Source organism: Protopterus annectens, chromosome 5.part0, assembly GCF_019279795.1.
Source record: "Protopterus annectens isolate FY-2018-M chromosome 5.part0, PAN1.0, whole genome shotgun sequence".
In the NCBI taxonomy this organism is placed as follows: Eukaryota; Metazoa; Chordata; order Ceratodontiformes; family Protopteridae; genus Protopterus; species Protopterus annectens.
The window spans coordinates 971,372,315-971,397,334 of NC_056735.1; the positions used below are offsets into that span (position 1 = coordinate 971,372,315).

The 25,020-nt window shown below is 39.4% G+C and overlaps 1 protein-coding gene across 1 annotated transcript in view; it reads left to right on the forward strand.

The window, feature by feature from the left end:
- LOC122802299 (beta-arrestin-1) overlaps positions 1 to 25,020 on the forward strand; it is a 915,058-nt gene that overhangs the window by 505,740 nt on the left and 384,298 nt on the right. The gene's annotated exons all lie outside the window — the stretch shown is intronic.

The window sequence follows — 25,020 nt, forward strand, 5'->3', positions numbered from 1 at the left end:
CCATGGATGCTGTGTTTTTTGCTTTGGAGAGAGCAGTTCTCACCTGGGTGTTGGAGATGTTTGGGGGGCTACAATCCTCTGGTATAGATATCTCTCCTTTTGGGGAGAAGTTTGCACTGAACCTGTCAGCCAGTATGTTGGCAATGTGTGTAGGTTCAGTAATCTTCACATCATTTTGAACTAATTCTGAGCATATCTGGGAGTTTCCTCCTAGGTTTCTAACATAGCTAAAGAAGGCCTTATGATTGTCTTTTGAGTCCTTGGCGATTTTCTCTCAAAATTTGCCTTGGATGATTTTATGAGAGCTCTTAGTTTTTACTTATAATGATCAAAGGTGTCTTACCTTTCAAGGATTTTGCTCTATCTTGTAGTAGCTTCCTCCTTTTGTTGTAGAGCTTGTTTATGGCTGGGGTCCACCAGACTGGACGCTTGCCTTTGGTACAAAGAGTCTTAGTTTTGTTTGGGATTGCCTGATCCATGCAGTCCTGTAGGTGCTGGTTAGAAGGCATTTGTAAGTGATTCAGCGGTTTGAGTAATGTTTACCACTGGCTCAGGGGCCTTAAAGGAGACCACATTAGTTTTTAGAAGTGTGAAGTCGGCTTTTGAGAAGTTTTTCACTGTGGTCTTTTTTATTTCAGGTGGGAGCGGGATGAGGACCTCCAGCGAGATTAGTTTATGATCTGATCTCACCAGTGAGGGGTATACTTCCGGTGTTGAACATTTTGATCCCATGTTCGTGATGATGAGATCAAGTATGTTTTCTCCTCTTGTGGGGATGGTGACTAGTTGTTCCATGGCATTTGAGTTTATGAACTCCAGGAACCTTTGGGCTAGAGTGTTTGGGCTTGAGTAGTGTTCCCAGTCTATATTAGGGTAGTTGAAGTCACCTAGTATGATGGTGTTTGGAGATACATTTATCCCCTCTATTGTTTTCAGGAAGGCCATGTGAGGTTCCTGAGTTTGAGAGGGTGGCCTGGAACATGCTACAAATTGCAGAGCAGTCTTGCCTATGGTTAATTGCACCTGGATGGTCTCCGATGCATCGTGCATTGCCACCAACCTTGAGGTGTGGGTGTCCTTTATGAATATGGACACCCCTCCTTTCTTGGTGTTGTCCGGATTTTGGGGCGGAACGCATGATATGAGGTGAAACCTGCTAGTGCTGGGGTGCTCTCAGGAGCCTTGAACCAGGTTTCTGTCACAGCACAGACATCGATGTTCTCCATACTGAGAAGGGCCTCAAGTGCGTGCATCTTGAGATTGAGACTTCTGGCATTGAGCAGCATTACCCTTAGTTTTTTACTTTTTGTGTTCTAGGGTGGTAGGTTTAGAATTTGAGCCTTGCCTAAAAAAGGCACTATGGGGGTGGCAAGAGCCTTTGCCAATATCCAGAAGCCTAGGGGTGACAGGTGCAAGCCGTCCCTTGTGAAGCAGCGTGGCTTGTCCAGCATGTCGTCCCAGGCAGACAGACATTGGATCCCCTTTGAATGACACCAGAATTTAAGCCAGTTATTAAAGCTGATCATCTTATCACTGTATTGTGGCAACATTCTAGGTGAAGGTAGGATACTGCTCAAGGTCAGGGTCATACCTGCCTGGGCTACATAATCAGAGAGCTCCTCAATGTCTCTTTTCATGTAGTCCAAGGAGGTACGTCTCAGGTCGTTGACACCAGCGTGGACAATGACTGAGTCGTACTTGTACCTGCTGTTGAGAGACCTGAGTGCTTGTGTTATGTGGCGGATTCTAGCGCCCAGCAGGCAGCTTACTGTGACCTTCTCCTTACTCAGTCTGGTGAGCAGGACGTCAGTGTGTCTGACTATGGAGTCACCTATGACAAGTATGTTTGGTGTTGTATTTGGCCTTAAGGGCAGTGACTGCTTTGCACACTGATTTTGTTGTTTATGTGTTGTTTGTGTGGTGTATTGAGTTTGCAGTTGCTTGGGTGTCTGCTTTGGAGGCCTCTGCTGTTTAGGTAAATTTTACTCAGAGCCTCGAGTATGTCTTAGTGTGTTTATGTGTTTGATTCAGTGGTGTGGTTGAGTTATGTGAGACTGGTATTGTGGTGTGTGTAGTTGCCTTCTCCTCCTGCCTGGTCTTGCCAATCCTGAGTTGAGAGAGCTCAGCCTCCAGTTTGGCTAAATAGCTGCATCTCTCACAAGTGTTAGTGTTACGTGGGAGGAGGAGAGGGTTGTCCGTGTACATGAGACAATTGTAACATTGTCTCAGAATTCCCAGATTCACCAACTGGGCAGGAAAGGACGCCAGCATCTGACCCTTCGACATGCTAGAAAGAATTATGAGTTGGTATGAGACAGAAAAGTAGTGGGCTTAGCAGGAAGTGGGCACTCCTGGGGGTTTTGCTAGTGAGAGATTTGTATAATATAGGAGTGCTTGACCTGCAAAGAGAATGCTTATAAGACAAGGGATATGCTTATAAGACAAGTGCTGAGCTTTTTGAGAAGAAAAAGCTATTTGGAACAAGTGCTGCACTTTTTAGTGTAGGTGTAAACTGTTTAGGTTCCTAACAGAGCAGTTCTAAGGGAAAAATTGAAGAACAGACTTTCTGGAGCCAGAAAGAGTTTAACCTTGTTTAACCGGCGCTGCCCGATGCTGCTCTAGTGGCAACTCCGCGCTAAATCGTGCTAAAGCACGTTAAAGCGTGCTTGATAGCAGGGGTTGGAAAGAAGCAGGAATAGACCAAAAAGGGAAAATAAAACTACAGTTTCAAGTCAGTAACCACCTCTACGGGGGGCAGGGAAGCTGCTCAATGTTAGTCACTGCCACTGATCAACAGAGAGACCCTCCTCCAGCCCAAGCAAAAATGGCCTCACAGAAACTTTCAAACAGTTCAGGAACAGCAAGCCTGTAACTGAACTTTTTTAACTCTCAGAAAAGTGGGAAAAAAGCAAGATTTTTTTTTTTTGTTTTGTTTTTTACAGAGATAGCAGAGGTTCACAAGTAATATCAAGTTATAACAGTGCAGTAAATGACCCCACACAAGAGTGCTAGGTCAAGGACAGAAAATATGCAAGTTTTAAGAAAAAAACGATTTAAAATTAAGTGCAAACAGGAATTTCAGCAAACAGCTTTTGGTTGTGCTCTAAATACAGCTACTAATACAGAAATCAGGTTTAACAAGCCAGAAAATGCTCAAGCTAGGCAGCTATGCAGAAAAACTTAGCAAATAAACAGAGAAAAATACTTAAAATCTCAAAAGTGGCTCCCTTCTTCTCTCAGCGTTTTTTCCTCTTGGAGGGTGCTTCACCAACAGCCAACAAGCCTGAAAAGACGCCCAAACCACGAGGCAACTGGGTTTTAAGAGAGGAAGATGAAGGAGTTATGGAAATAACCCCTAGTGGCCAATAAAACTACAGTTTCAAGTCAGTAACCACCTCTACGGGGGCAGGGAAGCTGCTCAATGTTAGTCACTGCCACTGATCAACAGAGAGACCCTCCTCCAGCCCAAGCAAAATGGCCTCACAGAAACTTTCAAACAGTTCAGGAACAGCAAGCCTGTAACTGAACTTTTTAACTCTCAGAAAAGTGGGAAAAAGCAAGATTTTTTTTTGTTTTGTTTTTACAGAGATAGCAGAGGTTCACAAGTAATATCAAGTTATAACAGTGCAGTAAATGACCCCACACAAGAGTGCTAGGTCAAGGACAGAAAATATGCAAGTTTTAAGAAAAAAACAATTTAAAATTAAGTGCAAACAGGAATTTCAGCAAACAGCTTTTGGTTGTGCTCTAAATACAGCTACTAATACAGAAATCAAGTTTAACAAGCCAGAAAATGCTCAAGCTAGGCAGCTATGCAGAAAAACTTAGCAAATAAACAGAGAAAAAATACTTAAAATCTCAAAAGTGCCTCCCTTCTTCTCTCAGCGTTTTTTCCTCTTGGAGGGTGCTTCACCAACAGCCAACAAGCAAGCAAACAAGCATAGCAATTCTTAACTACTTAATACAATGGCTACTTAGTCAGTACTGGGGCATTAGGCATCAAACGGGACTCCTGGATCCGCTGATCCAGTTGATCCTCCTTACGTTGCTTCAGGTCAGAATAATGGTGCCTGACCTGCTCACCAGTCCAAGGAATGCCAGTGGCACTGGTGAGATTATGAGCTAGATTGTTCCAGACCTCCGTTTTATATTGGGTGCCCTGGTACTGGCCCCACAGGAGTCTTTCCTCATGATTGTGGACAAGGAGCCAAACCATTACTTTGGTCTCCTCAATGCCCTAGCATTGCCCTCGAAATCGAGTGCCTTCTTCAACACCGGCCATGATGACTGTAGAAGGGAGCTACAACCAGTTATGGCAAGTATTCCCGCCTGTGGAGCTTAAATATGCCTAATTTCCCGCACTTATTTGTGATTGGCCAGTTTTGAAAAAAACTCAGCCCTAGGCGCACCTGCTTAGCTGATGTTGGCAATGTTTAATATTCCTTTCATAGATATGTGTCTGTTGAAAGTGCATGGTTATGAAATGTTGTCATGGCTTAGTGGTTATGTACTGTGACTATAGTGTACAGTATCCTGAGTTCAAGCCCTGTCACTGCTTTTTATTTCCCTACTGGCCAGACCTGAATGGTTAAGGTACAGTAAAGGAGGTGTGGCCATATTTAGCCGACTTTGCTCAACTTTGCCTGACTTTGCCCAACGTTGCTCAATGTTGCTCGATGTTGCCCGACGTTGCGCTGGTTAGCACAGTGCGCAGCTACATGCAAATACATTGCGCTTGTTAACGTGGTGCTCAGCTACGAGCAATTGGTTTTAAATATGCTAAATACTGCTAAAATGTGCTTAACAGTGCTTTATATTGCTTAAAATAAGTTACTCATGCCTCAGAATGCATAACCATTTCACTTTCATATATATATATATATATATATATATATATATATATATATATATATATAAAATTCGTTCACTACTACATATAACATTTGAATGCTTTTTACAAAACTTATACATGATAAATGTCAGGAAATATTTTTGTATACAGATTTCCAACACAAAATGGAACGTGCAGTAGTGGGACTCGAACCGGGAATGCCTCCTCTTTGTGTGAAGGGTATAAACACTACGCTATCGCTAGTTTGCTTAATTTCCATTTTTTTTCTTATTATCCTCTTCAGTGTCTAAGCTGCTAACTGTAGCTAATCAATGGGCAATCTCACGCAAACACGCACAAATACGGGCAGCTATATCGGAAATAAAACAAAAAAATAAATACATTTCTTTTCATTTTTAAATTTATATGAGGTTTAACATATGGGGGAGTGTAGTGTTACAATGTACACATGTGAGCGGACTCGCTCATGTAACTCAACATTTCTTGGGTTTTGTCAGTGCAGGGGCATGGATTTTTGGACTGCTCGGCAGTCCAACACTCCCCCTACACTCGTCCATGCTCTGTGTAAGCTTTAGAGTTGAGGCAGTGCGCCCTCATTAATATGCATGGCACGCTGTCATCATACTCTTAGATTGGCGTTTCCATGTAAGACTAATCTAGTCTTACACGGAAGATTAGTAAATCCTGGGGGATGTCTGTGCCTGTATTTATTTATTTTATATGCATTTACCAGGAAAGTCCGACTGGGCTGAGACCCATTTTCACTGGAGGCTTGGGGAGAAAAGCTCCACATAGTAACATTACATAAAAAACTTAGACGTAATGATGATTTTTATACAATAAAAGATACTTGATATAGGTATAATATTTTAAAGTAGTAATGCAAAAAATAATAAGACAAAGTTTGCACAGTTTGTATGATCTTACAATAATACAGTGAGTCAAAATATAATGAACGATAAGCCATGGGGTAAATATTATATGCATGGTTTAGAGTTGGCAAAGAGTGTAGGTATATGTTTACAGTTAGGAATATGGGAAACAGTCAATGTAATAAAGTTATTTTATATGTTTACAGATAGGAATACAAAGAAAGCGTTAGTGTAATCAAGTTATAGTGACTTTTCAGTAGTATCTAGGAAGGTAGTAAAAGGGGAATTGAAGGAGAGAGAGGTCAAGATGAAAACCATTGAAGGAGGGGAAATTTTTATGAGACAGTTACTGTTAGTTGGTAGGATATTGCTTTATAGGTAGGCCTGGCAAGGGATAGGCTTGTATACTAGTTTTAAAATTAGGGGAGAGATAGTAGTAGTTGTTCTTACTTAATCTGGACTGTTACATGAGCAAAGCCATGTGTCTGTCAAATAGATTTTAAGAAGTTTTTTAAACTGAGTGGGATTTAAAGAGTTTTGAATAGAAGGAGGAAACGCATTCCAGGTTTTTGCTACTTGGCAGGAGTATGAAGAGTCTCCAGCAGAATTTGTAGATTTGGTAACCTGCATTAGTGATTTATTTGTTGAGCAAAGAATACGTCTATTGGAATAGAGCTGTAAAATATTTAAGAGAGCTGGAGTTTTCTCAGGCTGAAAATGTATTTTATGAGCCATGGTTAATTGATTGCAAGCTAAGAGTTGTGGAAGTTCTAGCCAGGAAAGTTTTGTAAGGCATGGCAGTGGTGTGTCCTGTGTGAAGAGTCTGTGGCAGATTTAGCTATTTTGTTATGGCATGTTTCTAGATTATCTAATTCTGTCTTTTGAAGATTGATAAGTATGGGGTAGGCATACAGGAGTGTTGACTGGAGGTGGATTATGGCTATAACTACTCTGGTAGTTTCTGTATAGTGTTCCCATTTTTTGTGTATCTTTTTAATTGTTTGTGATATGTGAAGATCAGATCTCAGCTTATTATCAGTTATGACTCCTAGTAGTTTTGTTTGTGATTTGGGAATAATTGTTGTATTACTGCTAGCAGTAATGAAAAAGGTGGATTGGAAGTCTGGGGGTCTGGTGGGTTGAAAGATAATGAGTTTGGTTTTGTTAGGGTTAAGTAGGAGCTGTGAGTTGATTAGCCATGATTCAGTTTAAGTAAAGGACTTTTGTGTTATATGTTGAAGCTGTTGCATGGTAGATGCTGCACATATAAGTCCAGAATCATCTGCATATTGGATTATGGAAGCTAGGGGGTGGCAGTGTTGAGGTCATTAGTAAATATACTGAAAAGAAGAAGACCAAGAATGGACCCTTGTGGGACTCCTAATGTGACTGGGAATAGGGCATATAGATCTTGTAGCTACTTTACTGCTTTTTGACTGTCTGTTAGGTAACTTTTGAACCATTTGAGGGCAGAGAGGCTGAGATTTAGGTTGGTGAGAATAGTTAGTAGTTTGTGGTGGAAAACTGTTTCAAAGGCCTTACACATATCTAGAAAGACTGGTGAGACTATTTTACCTTCATTTCTGAATTGATTGATGCTGTTGGTAAAGCTGTGGAGGGTAGTTGTGGTACAATGGTAGGGTCTGAAACCGTGTTGGGATTTGGCAAGTAGGTTATTTGTAGTAAGATACTGCAGAAGTTGAGAATGAATGCATCTTTCTAATAGTTTAGCTAGTGGGCAGACAATGGTGATGGGTCGATAATTTGTGAGTTCATTTGAATTACCACCTTTATGTAGGGGCATAATGCGTGAACTTTTTTAGATAAATGGGACATGTTGTTCAGCAATGGATTGATTAGTATTGATGCAGGGTAGGAAATGGCTTCTGATGTTAATTTTAGAAATTTGGCTGGTAAGTAATCAGCTGCTATTGTGGTAGATTTGCGTTTCTTTAGTAGTTTTTCTATGGTACCTGTGGAGACAGGCTGGAATGAGAAAGTATTATTATTATTGGCTGGTCTAGGTGTCAGTGATAGATAGGGGAGTTTATTTTTGGTTAGGGGTAGAATACTTTCTGTGAAATATTTATTAAATTGTTCTGCGATGGTGCCTGAGTTGGCTGCTATATTAGGGAGATGGTTAAGGATTGTCCAGGATGAAGAATTTGTTTGATTGTGCTCCAGAATTTTTGTGGATTTTTTTATGTTTTCACTGTATATTAGTGTAGTAATGTTTTTTTTATCTTGTTTGATTTCATGTTTTACCTTATTCCAGATTTGTTGATAAGCGATGTGATTAACTTGAGTTTTGTTAGTATGCGATAATTGCCATTGCGATAATTGGCAATCTTGTTTTGTTAATTAGGCATGGTATATAGTTTACTTGAGCACAGACTGCTCTAGGAGGAGCTATTCTGTTAAGGATGCTAAGGGCAGGTTCTGAAGGGGAGTCCAGTTACATTTTTTTAGTGTCTTTATTAGATCTTGAGGGTTGAACTTTTTCTTGTTACGGATATGACGATAAATGGTATGTTTCATAGGGTCTGTATGTTGTCTGAGGAGATATATTGGCATATGGTCACTAAGACTGTCAGGTAGATAGCCAGCATTTTGGTAGTGGGAAGGCTTGTTTGTCAGTGTTCAGTCTAAGATACTCTGTCTGTTTAATTTTTTATCTATTCTGGTAGGACTCTGGATAATTTGTGTGAAGCACTAGAGGTTGATATGATTACAGGGGTCTTCTGAGTTACAGGTCATCCAATCAGTTTTGAAAATCTCCCATGATGATAGTTTCCTGGACAATGGCATTTGAAATGTATCGGGGCATGTGTTCTTTTGTGGAAACATTATTTGAAATTACAGTATGCAGCAACTAATGTCTAGCTCAACCAGAATGATGTTTAGTACTTACTGTATTGTGATGCCAGTGGTACAATTTATTCAAAAAAGTCATTGTTATCTTTAATAGAACTAGTTATAAAATGTAAACATTGGTTCAATTGTTTTTTTCAAACAAATATAAATTGCTTCAGTAATCCACTGATTCCCCTACTACAGCTGATCTCATGGAAGGATAGGCAATATCCTTACTGGTCTTTGCCAGTCTATATAAGTTAGGAACCACAGATGACATAACATACATATAATTATAATTATAATTGTAATTACACAATATAATACCATTTTTCTAACCATAAATCATAAAAAAATATTTCACCTTATTTTTCATTTTATTTATATTTGTTTACCAGGGTGCTGAACTGATCTCAATGGACAATCTGCAGGCACAGCCTAGTTGAATATGATCATATAAAAAATGAAAAAGACATATTTACAGATACAAGGATATGCTAAAAAACAAATATATATATATATATATATATATATATACATTTATATATGTAAGAATATGCTGCAACATTTAGTTCAAGAAGCAGTTAATGCCAATTCATGGATGGAAAAATGGAGTTATGCTTAGCAGAACTTTATGGATAAGATGTAGCCATAATGACTGAGAATGCTTATGCTACAGAGATAGCAGCATATCATTATATAAAGAGGTGTAAATGCATTACAAGTGAAAATAGTTGCAAGAAAGGAACATAAAACTGCCAACAAAAGATTTAGTAACTTTCATGGGTATATTATGTATTCATATATATCTGTTAAATAATCATTTTCTTCATTAAGACAACTGCCCCATCATTGTCAGCCTGTTTTATTACTAATTCATTATTCTTATGCAATTTGCGTAAAGCTAAAAGTTTTTCACTTGTTAAATTATAATAGTTTCTGGCAGCTGTACTGTTATATAATGCACATAGCTGTTGCTCTCACATAGCAGAAATTTCATTAATCACTGGATATTTGACTGGTATAAAAGTACAGTAAAGCAGTGCATGGAGCACTTTGATTACGCTCCAATGTTGTGAAAAAGACAAATTGATTAAGTGCTTTTATAGCATGAGACCTAATCATAACAATTGTTAAGCACCCCTGCTTCAGTCATTAAGACTGGGTATTATTCTAAGCAGTTAAACCTGCTAATACTGACCAACAAATGACAGCAGCAGAATTAAAAACAGAGTTCATTTTGACTGCTGTCTGTGACAAAAGACTATCCCTGATTTTCTGTAAAATAAGGGGACTGTGTTACACCATCTTTCTGACTGCTCTTGCTATGTACTTTGTGGGTATGAAAGGCAACAAAATGCTTAGTGCTTTTTATTTCCCTGTAACTAGTAGCACATGGAGCAAATAATGCTCTGTGCTCTACAAAGGATTATGATCGGGTCTTCAATCATAACCCTTTATTATGTGTTCTCAACATGGATAACAACTTTCACCTCTTATGCTTCGCTCTTGAGGTGAATTTTTTGGCATCCATGTTGAGAACACATAACAGGCCAGTTATGATTGGTGACCTGACCATAATCCTCTATGTTACACTTCAACATAGTTTGATTAGTGTCATCTCTGTCATTAATAATACATTTCAAATTCAAATCTGTGATGAACAACTGTAATTTAGTCAGAGATTTATTTATATCAACATCTACAGAGGTAATGAACATTAGGCCTTTACCTAACAGCTTTAACTCAGTTTCAGTTAACTTATAGTCTGAAAGATTAATTACAAACTGTTCATCTTCTATCTGATCATGATACAGCAACTTCTGGTCTGCAGGCCTGTATAGACTCTTTTGCCTCTTCCTCTGCTTCTCCTTCTTTCTTGCCTAGTGCGCCTCTGCCTGACTTGTAATTTTTCTGGTAATTGTATAGCAATTTGCTGTGGAGAGGCTAAAATATAAATTTATTATTACTTCCTGCACTTATAGATGGCACACTTGGGTCACTATTCAATCCCTGTTGTTGTTGAATAATTACTGTATGATCTATTGGAGCAATTACAGATTTAACTAAAATGATTCTGTTATAGAAGAAATGCCAACAGTCTAAATTAACATCAGCTCTATTAAATTTAAATCAGTTATGCATTTGTCGCATATAGGAAGTGTCTCATTTAGCTTCTCAGCAGAGTCATTAGTCAGATTAAATAGGTTGTTTTTCTGGAAAGAGAAGGAGCGTTGCCCATGACGGGATACAATACTTAATGCATGATTCCATCTTAAACATTCATAAACAGCTTACATTTTATCTAGCCAAACTAAGGTTATTAAAAAAATTATCAACTTTTTATTTGCTTTTAGGATAAAAAGTTGAAGTGTCCTATTTCTAAATAAACCATATCCAGATTAATCCCTTAATTATCTCCTTATTGTTATTTTTTTCATAGAAAATCTCTTCCCAGCCAGGTCACAGCTCATTCTACTAGAACTATTATTTCTTCTGGTGCTTTTAGCAAGGGTCTAGACTCAAAATCCATTTTAGAAGTCACCCCTTTGTCTTCCATTCACACTTTTACACGACTCTATAAACCAGGGGTGGGCAAACTTTTTGATTCGTGGGCCACATTGAGTTCTAACATTTGACAAAGGGGCCGGAACAGGAGCAGATAGATGGCGTGCTTTGAAAACATCACCTAATTGGGGGAAAAATACACATCTTGGGATTTGGAGAAAACATGTGCTTTAATTTCCAATGAAAATGAAGAAAAGCATTACAATAAAATCTCTGACTTCGAAATGAGTCTTTAAACACTGAAAATCAAATAAATGACCATTTTATTTTAAAGCACTGAAAGTTCTGTTATCCTTCAGGATATCACCATCACTCTCCTCCTGACTGTCTTTTTTTTCAAAAACAGTAGGAGATGCAGATGTGCTTGTCCTGTTCCTTTTATTCAATTGGTTTCCCCGGTGCCAAAAGTCAACAACGACCAGTGCAAGGACGAAACAGTTGCAGCAAGTCAGTCTGTGAAGCATTATATTTGATCTGCGCGCACTGTTTATTTTAACAACGTGCGTATCACGGAGACACACACATTTTAATGGGAGCAGTGTTGTTGGTCTCCTTTTTTAGCCAGCGCATCAAAGTCTGGAGTTAGTTTTGTTGTGGCGATTCTCAGGATGGATCTGAGGTGTAGGTCTGTTAACTTGGATCTGTGGCTGGCTTTGTTGATGTTCATGACACTGAAGGTCTGTTCACACATGAAGGTAGAGCCGAACAAAGCCAACATCATCTGCACTTTTCGCCTTAGATTTGGAAACGCGGCATCATTGAGTGAAGCATAGAAGTCATTTAGTTTCAGAGAGCTGAACTTCTCTTTTAAGGCAGGGTCGAACTGAAGGTCGATCAGTTCGAGCTGAAGCTCCTCTGGAGCTGTTTCGGGTCTTGTGACAGAGGAAAGGCCACCAATTGAAGTGACTTGTCAATTTTGTCGAAATCCAAAAACCGACGGCAGAATTCTCCGTGCAGTGCATCCAGTGACTCACTGTATTTCTTTACTTTTGCTCCGGCCTCTTTCAGCGTGGCTAGTCTAGGAAAATGAGTGAATGACTTGTTCAAAATCTGCCTGGAGAATAAATCCAGCTTAGATTTGAAGGCTTTCACGTTTGTGTACATGTCATGCACAAACTGCTCCTTCCCCTGCAGTTTCACGTTGAGCTCATTCAAGTGTGAAAATACGTCCGTAGCAAACGCAAAGTCACACATCCAGCTCTTGTTGCTCAGCTCAGGAAATTCATCAGTCTTCCCCTGCCACTCCAAAAACACGCCAATCTCCTCTTTAAGCTCCCACACTCGTTGAAACACTTTGCCCAAACTCAACCAGCGGACACGGGAGTGATAAAGCAGGTCCTGGTGATCCGCATCAGTTTCCACCAGGAACGCAATGAACTGACGGTGCTGAAGTCCCCGTGCGCGTATGAAGTTGACGAGTTTCACCACAGGATTCACAACATGATTCAGCTGTAACACCGATTTACATAGAGATTCCTGGTGGATGATGCAGTGGAGGAAAATTACATCCTGGTCAGGGTTTTCATCTTTCACTTTATTCTGGATTCTCCTCAGCAGGCCAACATTTTTTCCCATTAAATTCAGAGATCCATCTGTGGTGACATTAACAAGCTTACTCCAGGGAAGCTTCATGTTTTCGATGGCAGCAGACACCTGTTCAAACAAGTCCTCTCCCCGTGTTTGTCCTTTCAGAGACTCCATTGTCAAAAACTCCTCCGTTATTTCAAAAGTTTCATTGATTCCTCGGATAAAAATGAGGAGCTGAGCAGTGTCTTTGACATCGTTGCTTTCATCCAGTGCTAAAGAATAAAAAGTGAATGACTCCGCCTTTTTGTTTAATCTGCTGGTGATATCTTCATCTATTAGTTCCACACGGCGAGTCACTGTCCGCCGTGATAAACTGATTTTCTCAAATTTGTCTTTGGTCTCCGGGCACAAAATACATGCTGTCTCTACCATACATTCTTTTAAAAACTCACCCTCAGACAGTGGTTTGCTGGCCTTTGCTATTTTAAATGAAAGCATAAAACTGGCCTTGGTACTTGACTCTTGAATGGCAGTTTGACAGTGAAAAAAACTTTGCTGAGCCTTCAAATTAGCTGCCACCTTCTCAGCAGCAGCTTCCCGTTCTTTTGTTGAGAGCTTGCTAGCATAATTAGCGTGCTTTGTGGCAAAGTGACCGCTAATATTATACTCTTTAAAAACCGCCACAGTTTCTTGGCATATCAGGCAAACAGCAGATGATCGGTGTTCAGTGAAAAAATATTTAGTTGTCCACTCCTTATTGAACACTCGACATTCTCTGTCCACTTTCCTTTTCTTGGGTCCGCTCATCTTTATAGAGGGGTGGTGGGTCAAAGGGTAAAGTGCAAACGTGGAGTAATAGGCCTACGCTTCACCTCAACAAAGCCAATATATCTAGAGTGCGCCATCTAGTGAGGAAACATCAGAATTGCAGGGGAAATAAAACATTAACAAGGTTAATTTATTAAATTTTTTCAAGTTTGGCGGGCCGAATCAAAACGTTTAACGGGCCGCATGTGGCCCCCGGGCCGTAGTTTGCCCATGCCTGCTATAAACTGATGCTGTATCCAAGGCCAGAGTTGTGGTTTTTTTTAGATCTGTCCTCCAAAGAATGCAGAAATCCACTTCCACTCTTTAGTCCTCCTCCCAGACAGTCTAAAATGCATAAGCAATTCTGCAACAGTCATCAATGAAGGATATAGTATAGTTGTAGAAGAATGTACCATAACAGTCCAAGTAAATCACTGTTGCAGTATTGACCCTATCCCTCCTTCCCCCTTCTTTCTTGTATATTTTCATCTTTCTTTGTTAAGGTGAACCTTCTGTACATTTCCTCATCACTTTTTTGTCAAGCATTGGTTACCTCCCTGTGGTTTGCATTTTTTCTTGTTCTGTGTCAAAAAGTCATGAGGATTTTCATGCTTGTACATCCCTTATAGGCTAGACAAGGTCCTCTGTAATAACAACCTGGACCTTTTTGAATCTGGGCCTTAATTAAAGTCCTGTACATCTTCTCATTCTTTTGTCATGCTTTGTTTACTAACTTAATACTTAAGCATACCTCTTAGTGGTAATATGCCACATTACTACAACTCGATTCTGCTGCACTTTTGAAGGTAATATGTACAGAAGCTAATAAATAACAGTCTAATTAAATGTCAAGTTTTTTGAGAAACACAGATACTTATTGTTCTTTCTACTTTCTACTTAGTTATATTGCCGTAGTACTACAACACTAACAAAACAAGTTAAAACACATCAAGTACAGATTTTATGTGGTTAGAAATATAGTCTGATGAATGATGATTCAGTTGTCACCACAGCACTGCTGACTCCTTTCAGTATCTGACCTTTGGGGAAATTACTTTCCTAGATTAACAAAAAAGTGTGCCTCTAGCTGTCAAATGATTTGTAGTCACTGAAATACTTTTTTGAAGGTTACTGTTTCTCAGAAATGTGGATGTATGTATAAAAGTTTTGTAACTTAACTAATTTTATATTCTGATGAAGTTCTGATAAGGGACAAAAGCGCTTAATATAAATGTAATTTATTTGTTTTGGTTTTAATTGGTTTACCAAATAAAATAGTTGCTGCTCAAGATTTTATGCCTTGGATTCGTCTTAGTTTCTCAGAAACACTCTTTTGCACCACTCTGCCAGAGATCATATTGAAGATAAAAATATAGTGTAATTTCATCTTTTAAAGAAACACAAAAGGAGTAGGTTTGCAACAGCAGTTTGTGAAGAATTATTCATCAAATGACAGGTTTTCTGTTTCTTTGCTTTACTGTGAGAAAAAAAGCTCATACTTGTGTAATTAAATAATGTCAAAGGATCCTTAAGATAAATGAATGGCATCCTACAGCCAACATCACATGCCCTTTAATCTATCAATAAAGAGGTAAATGAATGGCATCCTACCTCCAGTACCACATGCCCTTTAATCTGTTAATAAAGATCCAGGTTAAGCAGGCAGTATATGAATATGGTGTCTGATACTCCTGCCACAGACCCTTTAGGCTTCTTTTCCAAAATGAATTAGTGACTGTGATGATAATGGCTAGTGCCAGCATAGCTGGCTGAGTTTGGCAAAGAATGATAGTTGAATATCTAACTGATGTGTACAAGATGCTAATATTACAATTGTATTGGAACTGTATGACATTTGAATATCAAACTAAATTGTACAGATGCTTATGTTACAATTATTAGAACTGTATGGCATTTGAAAATCAAAATGTGTTTGTAAAATTGCTAGTGTATCAACAGTGGGTCCTGCTGGAGACTGTAAGAAAAGTGGTTAACCTCAGTCCAGTTAATTTTAGAAAATCCTTGAAATTAAATTTGTTATTAAACCATAAACATGGCACCCCCACTTTGCTGAATAGGACTGGTGGTGGTAGGCCTGGAAAAAGCCTTTGTTCATTAGCTCAGTAAAAGGAGGGGAAGCCCCAGGCACTGCATAAACATTTAGTTTTGTATTGTAGCTGTCTATGTTAAATTCCTGTCTCAGTGTCAAAGGGGGAGAGTATGAGAATCTAGAGTCACAGAGCATTGAGTATTCTCCCTTGGGCCTGACAACAAGAAGGACCATTCACCACATCATCTGCCTTGCTCTGTTAAGTAATAGGGAATAGTAATTCTCCTAGATTCAGTCAGGAAAATATAGTGATGCTTAGTTTAGATATTGTTTTTCTTTATTTGCCTGATTAAGTCCATCAATGTTATTTTCAATATTTCCTGTGATTTGAACTCTGTGGTTTACTGTAAATATATATTGAGTATTTTCATGTTCTTTTATTATTTATTATTAAATATATTTAAAACTTATATTGTGGGTGGTCCTTTTAGAATGTGTTTAACCTATGAGAATGCTTATATTTATTTTATGACATTGTGTGGACCACTCCAGAAGGCCTAGCTGTCTTCGTCAACTACTACCATTTGTATTAGTATTAATATTATATAGTATAATTGAAGGTCATTTGTTAAGGGCATTAGAGTAGCTGATTGTGGTATTGTCTGGTGGCAGTGATAACTACCTTATATTCTGGGTAGAAGGGGGGCACTGCAGGCAAATTTGTGCCAGCCTTTCCCAGGTGTGTGTGTGTGTGTGTGTGTGTGTGTGTGTGTGTGTGTGTGTGTGTGTGAAAAATTAAATGTCAAATAGTGTGCATGTCAGCTACCTGAGGCAATGACACAAAGCACTCGTTTTCACAGAGAGGGTGCTGGAGAACTTGCTTGGACACTTGGCTGATGATCTAACTCTACAGCTGTACCAATGGGGAGTCTTACAGGGGACCTGGAGGGAGACAGATATAGAGCAATCCAGACCCCGGGCTGAGACTGTTCCCTGTGTGCTCTCAAGGGATACTGTGCTTGATGCAGAGAAGTCTGCATCTGGAAATACTGTGTTAATTTGGATTCCAAGTGAACATCTCTCTCCAGTGTCAGTGATGAGGATTGGACTCCTTCATTTATTTATTTATTTATTTATTTATTGCCATTTGTTAACCGGGTTTGTCCAACTGGGCTTGTGGCCCATTTTCAGTGGAGACCCGAGGAGAAAAGCTCCAGTAGTACATTTTTAAACAAGTACAATTTTAAACATTATTGGTATAATAGCAGGTATAGCAAAAATATTCACATATGTTGGGTTACATGCATAAAGTTAAAGTTGTATTAAAAAGAAGCTTAGTAACATAATTTTACATTGATATAGTTCAGTAGGTCAACAATACATTTTTTTTTGTATGTATAAAATTATGCAAATGCATAGTAGACACATTGGACAGGGAGGTGTAATGAGGTACTAAGTATGGACCTTTTGAGGATACATAAAGGGAAGGAAGACTAGGTGGGGTCATGGCAAGAGCAGGTCCTGGAATTGAGAAAATAAGCTTTTAGTTCATTTTTAAAGTGTGAGGTGTGGGAGATTGAACACAAGTCAAGAGGAAGTTTGTTCCAAGCATGGGCAAGGAAGTGTTTGTAGAGTTGTTTGCCTACTGACCTTTTTGGGTGGTAGACATCAAGTAATTGTTGTTACTGGCCCAAAGTGGGGTCATCACAGTGACATTTCTACATTTATAAAATGGACATCAAAATTATGCAACTCGAATTAAGTAAATGACTGTTACCTAAAGTTGTTGGACTCTACCTTTTTTGAACAGGAAGAATGAAGGAACTGCCTCCATGTTTCTACTTCAAAAATAACATACTGCTGCCTTTCAATGAATATCTAACTTTTTTTTATTAATTAATTAATTAATTAATTAATTTATCTTTTTGTCTGCCTATCTGTTTTGCTTATTGGTCAGAAAGTTCAACTGGGTAGATGACAGTTACAGTGGACTCTATGAACAGTGACAAATGCTGATTTCAAAGCAAGAAGGGCTGCAGGAAGCAACTGAATGAGTGTGGTTAACTAAAATGGGGTGGGACTCTATTACAGCAGGTCAGTGACCTTTACTTGTGATCAAACAACAAAAGCAGTCATTCATTTTTATCCTCTGACTGCGTAGGAATGTACTCACTCATTATATTCACTTTACTGACTACATTAAGCTCACATGTCTGCTGCAGTCAAGGCCAACCTAAGGTGAAATAGAGTCTTATGCAAAGGACTCTGAGAGCCCCCAGTTGCACATTACTCTCCTTCTGTACTTCCCCAGTGCACTACCCCTGATTTCCCCTCATCCAGGCCCTGCACTATCCAAATAAATTACTTCTTTCCTGCTTTATTCACACTTTGTTTTGCTTTTAGCTTCCCCATGGTTTTAACACACCCTAGTTGATGAAGATTTTACTGCAATAAGTTTGGAGGATGTTAAGTGAATAATAATGATTTATTAATGGCCTGAACAAAAAAATCACAAGTAAGGGAAGAAATTCAGTCTTACTTTTTTCCCCCCAAGAAAAATTAAATTGTGTCTAAAGCTTAATATGCGGCCTTAGGTCAGCTGGTGCTCTAGGCAAAAGAGCTCCACAGCGCACTCCCCACACTACCCAGGTCCCCCCAACCTGGTCTACCTACACCAAATAAATACTGGGAAAGCGCCCCTGCTACAGTGACGCCCTAGGAGGCCACCTAGTTGGCCTATGCCTAAGGCCGGCAAGCTAACAAAACAGTGGTTCCGCCCAAAACAGAGAAGACAAGTATTAGCATATGTAATCCTATCCTGAGATAGTGCCTCTCTTCCTACCCTTTCAAAGAGACATTTACCTTCTTTGTACCCCCTAGTACAAATAGTATGCTACAAATGTTCAGCGGCATATATTATATTATATAGCTGATGGTCTGGAAGAAGAAACCAAAGCATACGGATAAAGCTCACAGAGAGACACAGTACATATCGACTCCATAGAGCAGCAATCGTAGGCAACCATAGGGTCAAGCACTGTTAGATGGCAATGCTACTCAATGTGGTACAAAGATTAGCTGCTGTCACACACATCCTGCCCAGGCTATGACAGAAAGTCATTTATTGAACATTGCTGATGTAGGACTGTGATCAAAAATGAAAGCAGTTATGGCCAACTTAATAGTTTTAGATACACAGGAATTGATCTTCTCAACTCTCTGTTGTCAGAATACAGTGTGCAATCTTCCACCTCACACATATCTCGACCTCTTATCTCAAAAATCAAGGAGAAAGCTAAAAATAATGATGGAAAAGGACAAAATCAGGGGCAACGATTGTCATTAGTTGCTTACAGACTTGCTAGAGTTATAGATTTTGCATTAGTATGCATTTTTGCTTTGAAAGCTATTTAATATGAAACTCAGGTATCTTTAATCATTATTTATCGATGGCGATCTTCATTGATTCGCCTGATAACCATACATTTTATTTGGAATAGACCAAAATATGACATAAAAAACAGGGACATTGTGCAAAATCAGGGAGAGTTCAAAGACTCTATAACCCCCCCCAAACACACACACAAACATCAATTACAGCCATTTTTATGACTGTATAACTGTATACCTTATGTGTTTGCAACAGATAAGTGAATAAATACATAAGTAACTGTCACCCACGAATTTGTCTTCCCAGCTCACAACTATCAGAATGAAGTATGCAACTTACTGCTAACCCCCCCCCCCCCACCAAAAATACATCTCAAAACTTTAGCTCAGGAATCAAGGAGAATGCTGCAAAAGTAATGGGGGACACAGGTCCAAAATCTTGGACAGATCTTGCCTTTATATACTTATGAAAGTTGCTTGAATAACAGAATAGGCATTAGCACTCATTCGTCTGAATTTGTAATCCTGAAACTTAAATGTTGCTCATTATTTAGCAGTTGTAATCTTCACTGACTTACCAGAACATCACACATTAAAAAAAGAAAAACATGTCAAAATGTGAAGCAAAATCAGGAACAATTTAGAGTTGTATGCCTCCCACACTCATATATCTCACACACACACATGCACACACACACACACACATACACACACACACACACACACACACAGACACACACACACACAGACACAGACACAGACACACACACAGACACAGACACAGACACAGACACACACACACACACACACACACACACAGACACAGACACAGACACAGACACAGACACAGACACACACACACACACACACACACACACACACACACACACACACACACACACACACACACACACACACACACACACACACACACACACACACACACACACACACACACACACACACACACACACACACTGGGTGCGGGGGTGTACATTGGCTATTCTTTGCAGGAAGTCAGCCAATTGGCATCCTGTAGTTTTCTTCACTTGAAGAACTGAATGGGTGGATTGCTAGCACATGGTACCAGCAAAGGGTGCTCATAGAGCCAACTATGCTTCTGGTTGTTATTAGTGGTGCAAGTTTAATATGACAGAAAGTTGAGTACTCTACACGTCAGATAGTTTATCAGAATACTAAATTATAATGGGGCCACCTTGTGCATTTGCATATGTAACTTAGAAAGATAAAATTAGAAGTGAGCTGAGCAGACAGCTGTATGGAATATCCAGGCATATTAACAAAAAAATCTTAGATTTTTGAAGTACAAGAATGTTAAATCGTAGGCAAGATACAAAACTTTTTACATTATGTACACACTGAGATCAAAGCTATCTGGAGACAGGATTCATAAAATGGGTTGAATGCATGAAAGATAGTAGTCCATCATGCAGTAGTGCCAACATAATTACCAAATGTGATACAAAGGATGACAGTAGAATGGGGGGGGGGCAGCAGACTTAGTATATATTTTTTGCTGCAATAATTTTTATATAGGATGAGTACTGTTCAATTTTGAACTTAGAGTAAGCATAGGAAGGGAGACTAGAAGTCCTTACTATGATACTAAAACAACTCTAAGGGTATGTTGGAGAGAGAGTATCTTGACAGCTGTCTGCATGCAAAAGACACTTCCTGCTACTTAGGTTTACTGAAACACAAAAAACATTGCACCTAGTCCCAGGGCTTATGTTACTTCAAAGTATTAAAAGGTTCTAGATCATTTATTTGAGGATAGCTGAATCAAACTATCTGCTTTTAGTATTTGTAAAAGTTGGTAATCTAAGGGTGATAATAATTCCTTTGTCTGGGCCATGTCTGAAGGCATAATCTTTTCATGTTAAGTTCCAGAAAGCACAATAAATGCTAATATAACCAGCCATACTAGTTATTTTAACTTGTAAAGTAAAACAAACTATATACCAGCCTCTAGGTGAAACAAAGTAAAAAATCACATAAATCACCAAAAAACGAGGTACCACAAGGAGCTCCATACAAAAGGACTTTAATCTTCACAGAAATCCACAACAAATTGCTAAAAATCCACAGTATTGCTCAGGTTAAGCACTTTTGACCTTCAAAAAGGCCTTCATAAGAACTAAAGAAAACATAATCTAAACCTGTTTTAAACCCTGTCTAATTAAATAGTGGCCAATCAACAAGTGTACTTCATCAAAGACAATACAATGTGCCAACTTCCAGTTAAAGCAACACTCCTGCTTTCATGTAATGCTTTCACATTAGTTAAAAGGTGCATTTACATAGGTTAAAACACCAGAAAAAGGCTACAATGTGTTAAAAAAAATGTATATATTATGCATATTTTTTCAATACATAGACAGTATCTACTTTTTCATTTGCACCTGTCACATACACTTTTTCTCTGTAAAATGAGGTTTGGAACAGACCATTTTGTCCAGGGACATCTTCAAGGTGGGGAGTTAGTTAGAGGTGCAGGATTTGGGAGGATAGGGGTAGGACAGGGTTAATAGGAATGGATGAGGTTTGTGAGGAAGTGAGGTAGGGGTAGGGAGGGGCATAAAGGATATTAGGCAAGTGTAACTGGATTAGCAGTCACATTTTTGTGTGAATTTGCTAAGGCAAGTGTACGTCCGAGACAACCTGTAGGTATTCCTGTGGAACAGGTAGGCCTTGGGTTACTGGTGGGTTTTGGTTGTAGGAGACAGGTGGGCTGTATAGAAAATATAAATTAATTTTTCTTCTTTTTTTTTTTTCCTGTTACTTGAGACTGTTGAGTCTGTGGTTCTGGTATGGTAGTGTTTAAACTGGGGAGATTTCAGTTAGCTGGGTGTTCTTGTAAGGGGATAATTTTGGTTGGTAGTTTGCCATTTCAGGTAATTTCAGTAAGTTGGATTGTGGGCAGATAAGGGTGGTTGGAGATCGTGTCGGCACGATGGTTGTGGCTTTTATGTTCTTGTTGCAACTTTTTACTAGTTACTTTAAGGGGATGCTGAATTGAGTGGTTTAAGGGCATTCACTCATCGGTGATCTTTGATACCCCCCTTTAGAGTGAGTTGGTTGCATGGGGCCTTCTTTAGCAGGGTTACGGCTTCTAATCATTCTGTGGTATGCATGGTGGTAGTGGAGCAGTGATGTCCAAGCTGACAACATTCAAACTGCAGAAGTCTGTTTTGTGCCTGTGAGAGTGTGCAACCAATGGGTGCCGTACAGGTACAATAGAACCCACTTTCTTGGATTTATCCTGCCATTTTCCATTTGTGTTTACCATAAATCACCCAATAAAGCAGCTTATCATGACGGAAAAATACATTTGTGTGGTGGTTCATTCTGAATGGCGGCAGTTGGGTGGATTTGTTACTTGGGTGGCTTGATTCCCCTCACTTGCAACAATTTGTCGGCACTTTCAGTATTGCAGTATGTGTAGAAAAGAGTTAAATGGTTCATTGGGTGTCGGGACAGCCAGAGTTAGCAGTCCTTATGTACTAGGCATCGGAAGTTGGCCGTGAATAATGGCAGGTATTGCATATGAGCAGTAAAACAGGCAGTGTGCTCTTACCATTATGCGCAGTAAAGATGAATGGTTGTTGGGGGTTGGTGGACTCATTTTGAGGCAAAAAAGTTGGTTGCTGTTCAGAAAAGGTGCTCTTACCGTTCATTTCTGGGCATGTTTAATGTCCTGATTAGTAGAGTTTTACAATGGTGCTGCTGTGGGTTACATGAGGTTATCTGTCACTTGCCTGGGTACCTTCTGATGTCTGCATTGAACGTTTTGTATTGATAAGGCTAAGAAAGCATTATTGGAAGGGTTGCCTTTTTAGGGTTTTTTTGGCAGGGGATGCTGTCAAATCACTGGCATTGATTTGAGGATTAAACTCGCTAAACAATGGCTTGTTGTAGAAAACCTTTTTTTTTTTTTTTAATGAACATTGTAATTCCAGTTGGGGGGTTACTGCATACCTACAATGGGGAGAATTAATTACACATGTGATTTTGATTCAAGGTACTGATGACAGGGGGGGCATGCTCGGATTTGAGTTTGGAGGAAGTATGGTAATTGGTTCCTTTGTGGGTTTTCCTTGAGACTCCGGCAGGGGATGGTGAAAGCTACCATCCTCCATATGTTCTGTGTGACACTAGCAATCATGAAGGGGAGGTGGGGGATTGGCACGCTTTTCTGTTGCTGGGCAAAAGGCTCCATCTTCCTTTTCGCTAGTGTATGAAAGATGGGGGGAAAGAAAAAAAATATGGAGGCTGGTCGCAGGATAGTTAAGGCTGGCTGGTGTTCTACATATTTTGTTATCAGTGTGAACAATGTCTTCCCTTTCCCTCATGTTTAGGGTATTGTTTCTGTGCCTGGTTTCGGGGAGCCAGGGCATTTGGTGTCCTTTCTCTTGGCCTCTATCTGGATGTATACATGTATATTAGGCCCATTAAAAGTCAGACAAATTGGAAAAAGTTTTTTTTTATGCTTAGTTTTCTTTTCTTTTAACTTGTCTCAAGTTAATAGCACTAACATTTTAAAGGTGTCCCTGAGTTTGGGATTTGTCCCTGATTCTTTTATGTTCTCTGACCATCACACTGATTGGTTCAGATGTTTGAGTTAAAAATATATTTGTAAAGCTGTTTGTGTTAAAAATGCATCAACAGTAGGTCCTGCTGGATGTATACATGTATATTAGGCTGTATTTTTATAACTGATCAAACTTGTATGTTTATTTATTTATTTTACAGTTTGTTTACTCAGATAGTCTATTGAGCCAAGAAGAACACATTTTCAATGGAGTCCCAGGGAGAAAAGCTCAATGACAACAATATAAGATAAAGACCATACATTCACAAACATCAGAGAACCTGGGAAGGATGGAACGTTTGAAATTGTGTTATAGCTTTCACAGTGTGCCTCACTGAGTGCACTGTTTTCTGACCCACTGACACTAATAAAGCATTGTGATAGGGCAACAAGTATGCTGTTAACTGTAACAGCTACAGTGTGCATTGTGTCCATTTGTTCCACATTATGTGTTTAGTGTGCCTCATTTGGAGATGGAAGGTTAAGAGCTAGGCAGATGATGGCTTTACAATAGAAGTTAGCTTCGCTTATACAGGGCACTAATGGATGTGGTCTGGAATTGCAAGGTTACCCGGGTTGTGGATATTGCTAGGTCCCTTCATGTGTGGGGTTTAGTTTAAGATATTCACCTGGTAGTTAAATTTATCTTGGGTATTTGCTACGGTCATTGGAAGCATAGCTTCAGTTATGGCTGCTTTGTCATAGATGTAAGTGGCGGTGGTACATTCCTTCCTGTGTTGGCGGGATAGGTTGTCCTTGAAGATGTCTTGGAATGGGGCTTATGTATTTTGGCTGATTTGCATGTCTTTTCTTTCTTGCAGATGGGGTCTTGGAATGCTGCAGCTGTAATTTAGAATAGGTGGGTATAAGATGGAGCCTTTTCTTTACATTTTAGAGGGTTTACTCTTCTCCTTTTCCATGTAGATGATGGTGTGCCGAGTAATAGTGGTGGCGATACTCAGTGAAATCGCAGATGATGGAAGCAGGACGTGTGAGGAAATTACACATGGGGAGCACAAGTGGGCAACAGTTACTGATGGAAGTAAGTGAATTTCACAGTTGTTATGGTAGAGGATTTACACTGCTAGTCCAAGAAGGATAGGCATTTGAGTTTTTGATCTCAGAGTTAATTGGTTGTACAGTTTGTTCTATTACCCATTCAGTATGTTAGATTAACGTTGGAAGTTGTCCCTGTTTTGGGCATTTGCATTCAATAGTAAAAGGGAGCAACAGCCATAGGTAAGAGTAGGGTTGTACACAGGAAGGCTGGAGATGGGCATGTGTTGAGTGATCAGTGGTCAGCACCCTGATTAAATGCCTTTGAAAGGTAATGGATGCTTTATGTGGATTTTGATGGTTGGATTAGTGTATAATGGAATTGGGGATTTTGGTTCTTGAGTGGTGCGCAAGTGGTTATGTAAGGAGGTATGTTTCGGTCAAGGTAAGGTAAGACTAGGGGTGTTATGGTGCAGGTACCAGTGGCTGTTGT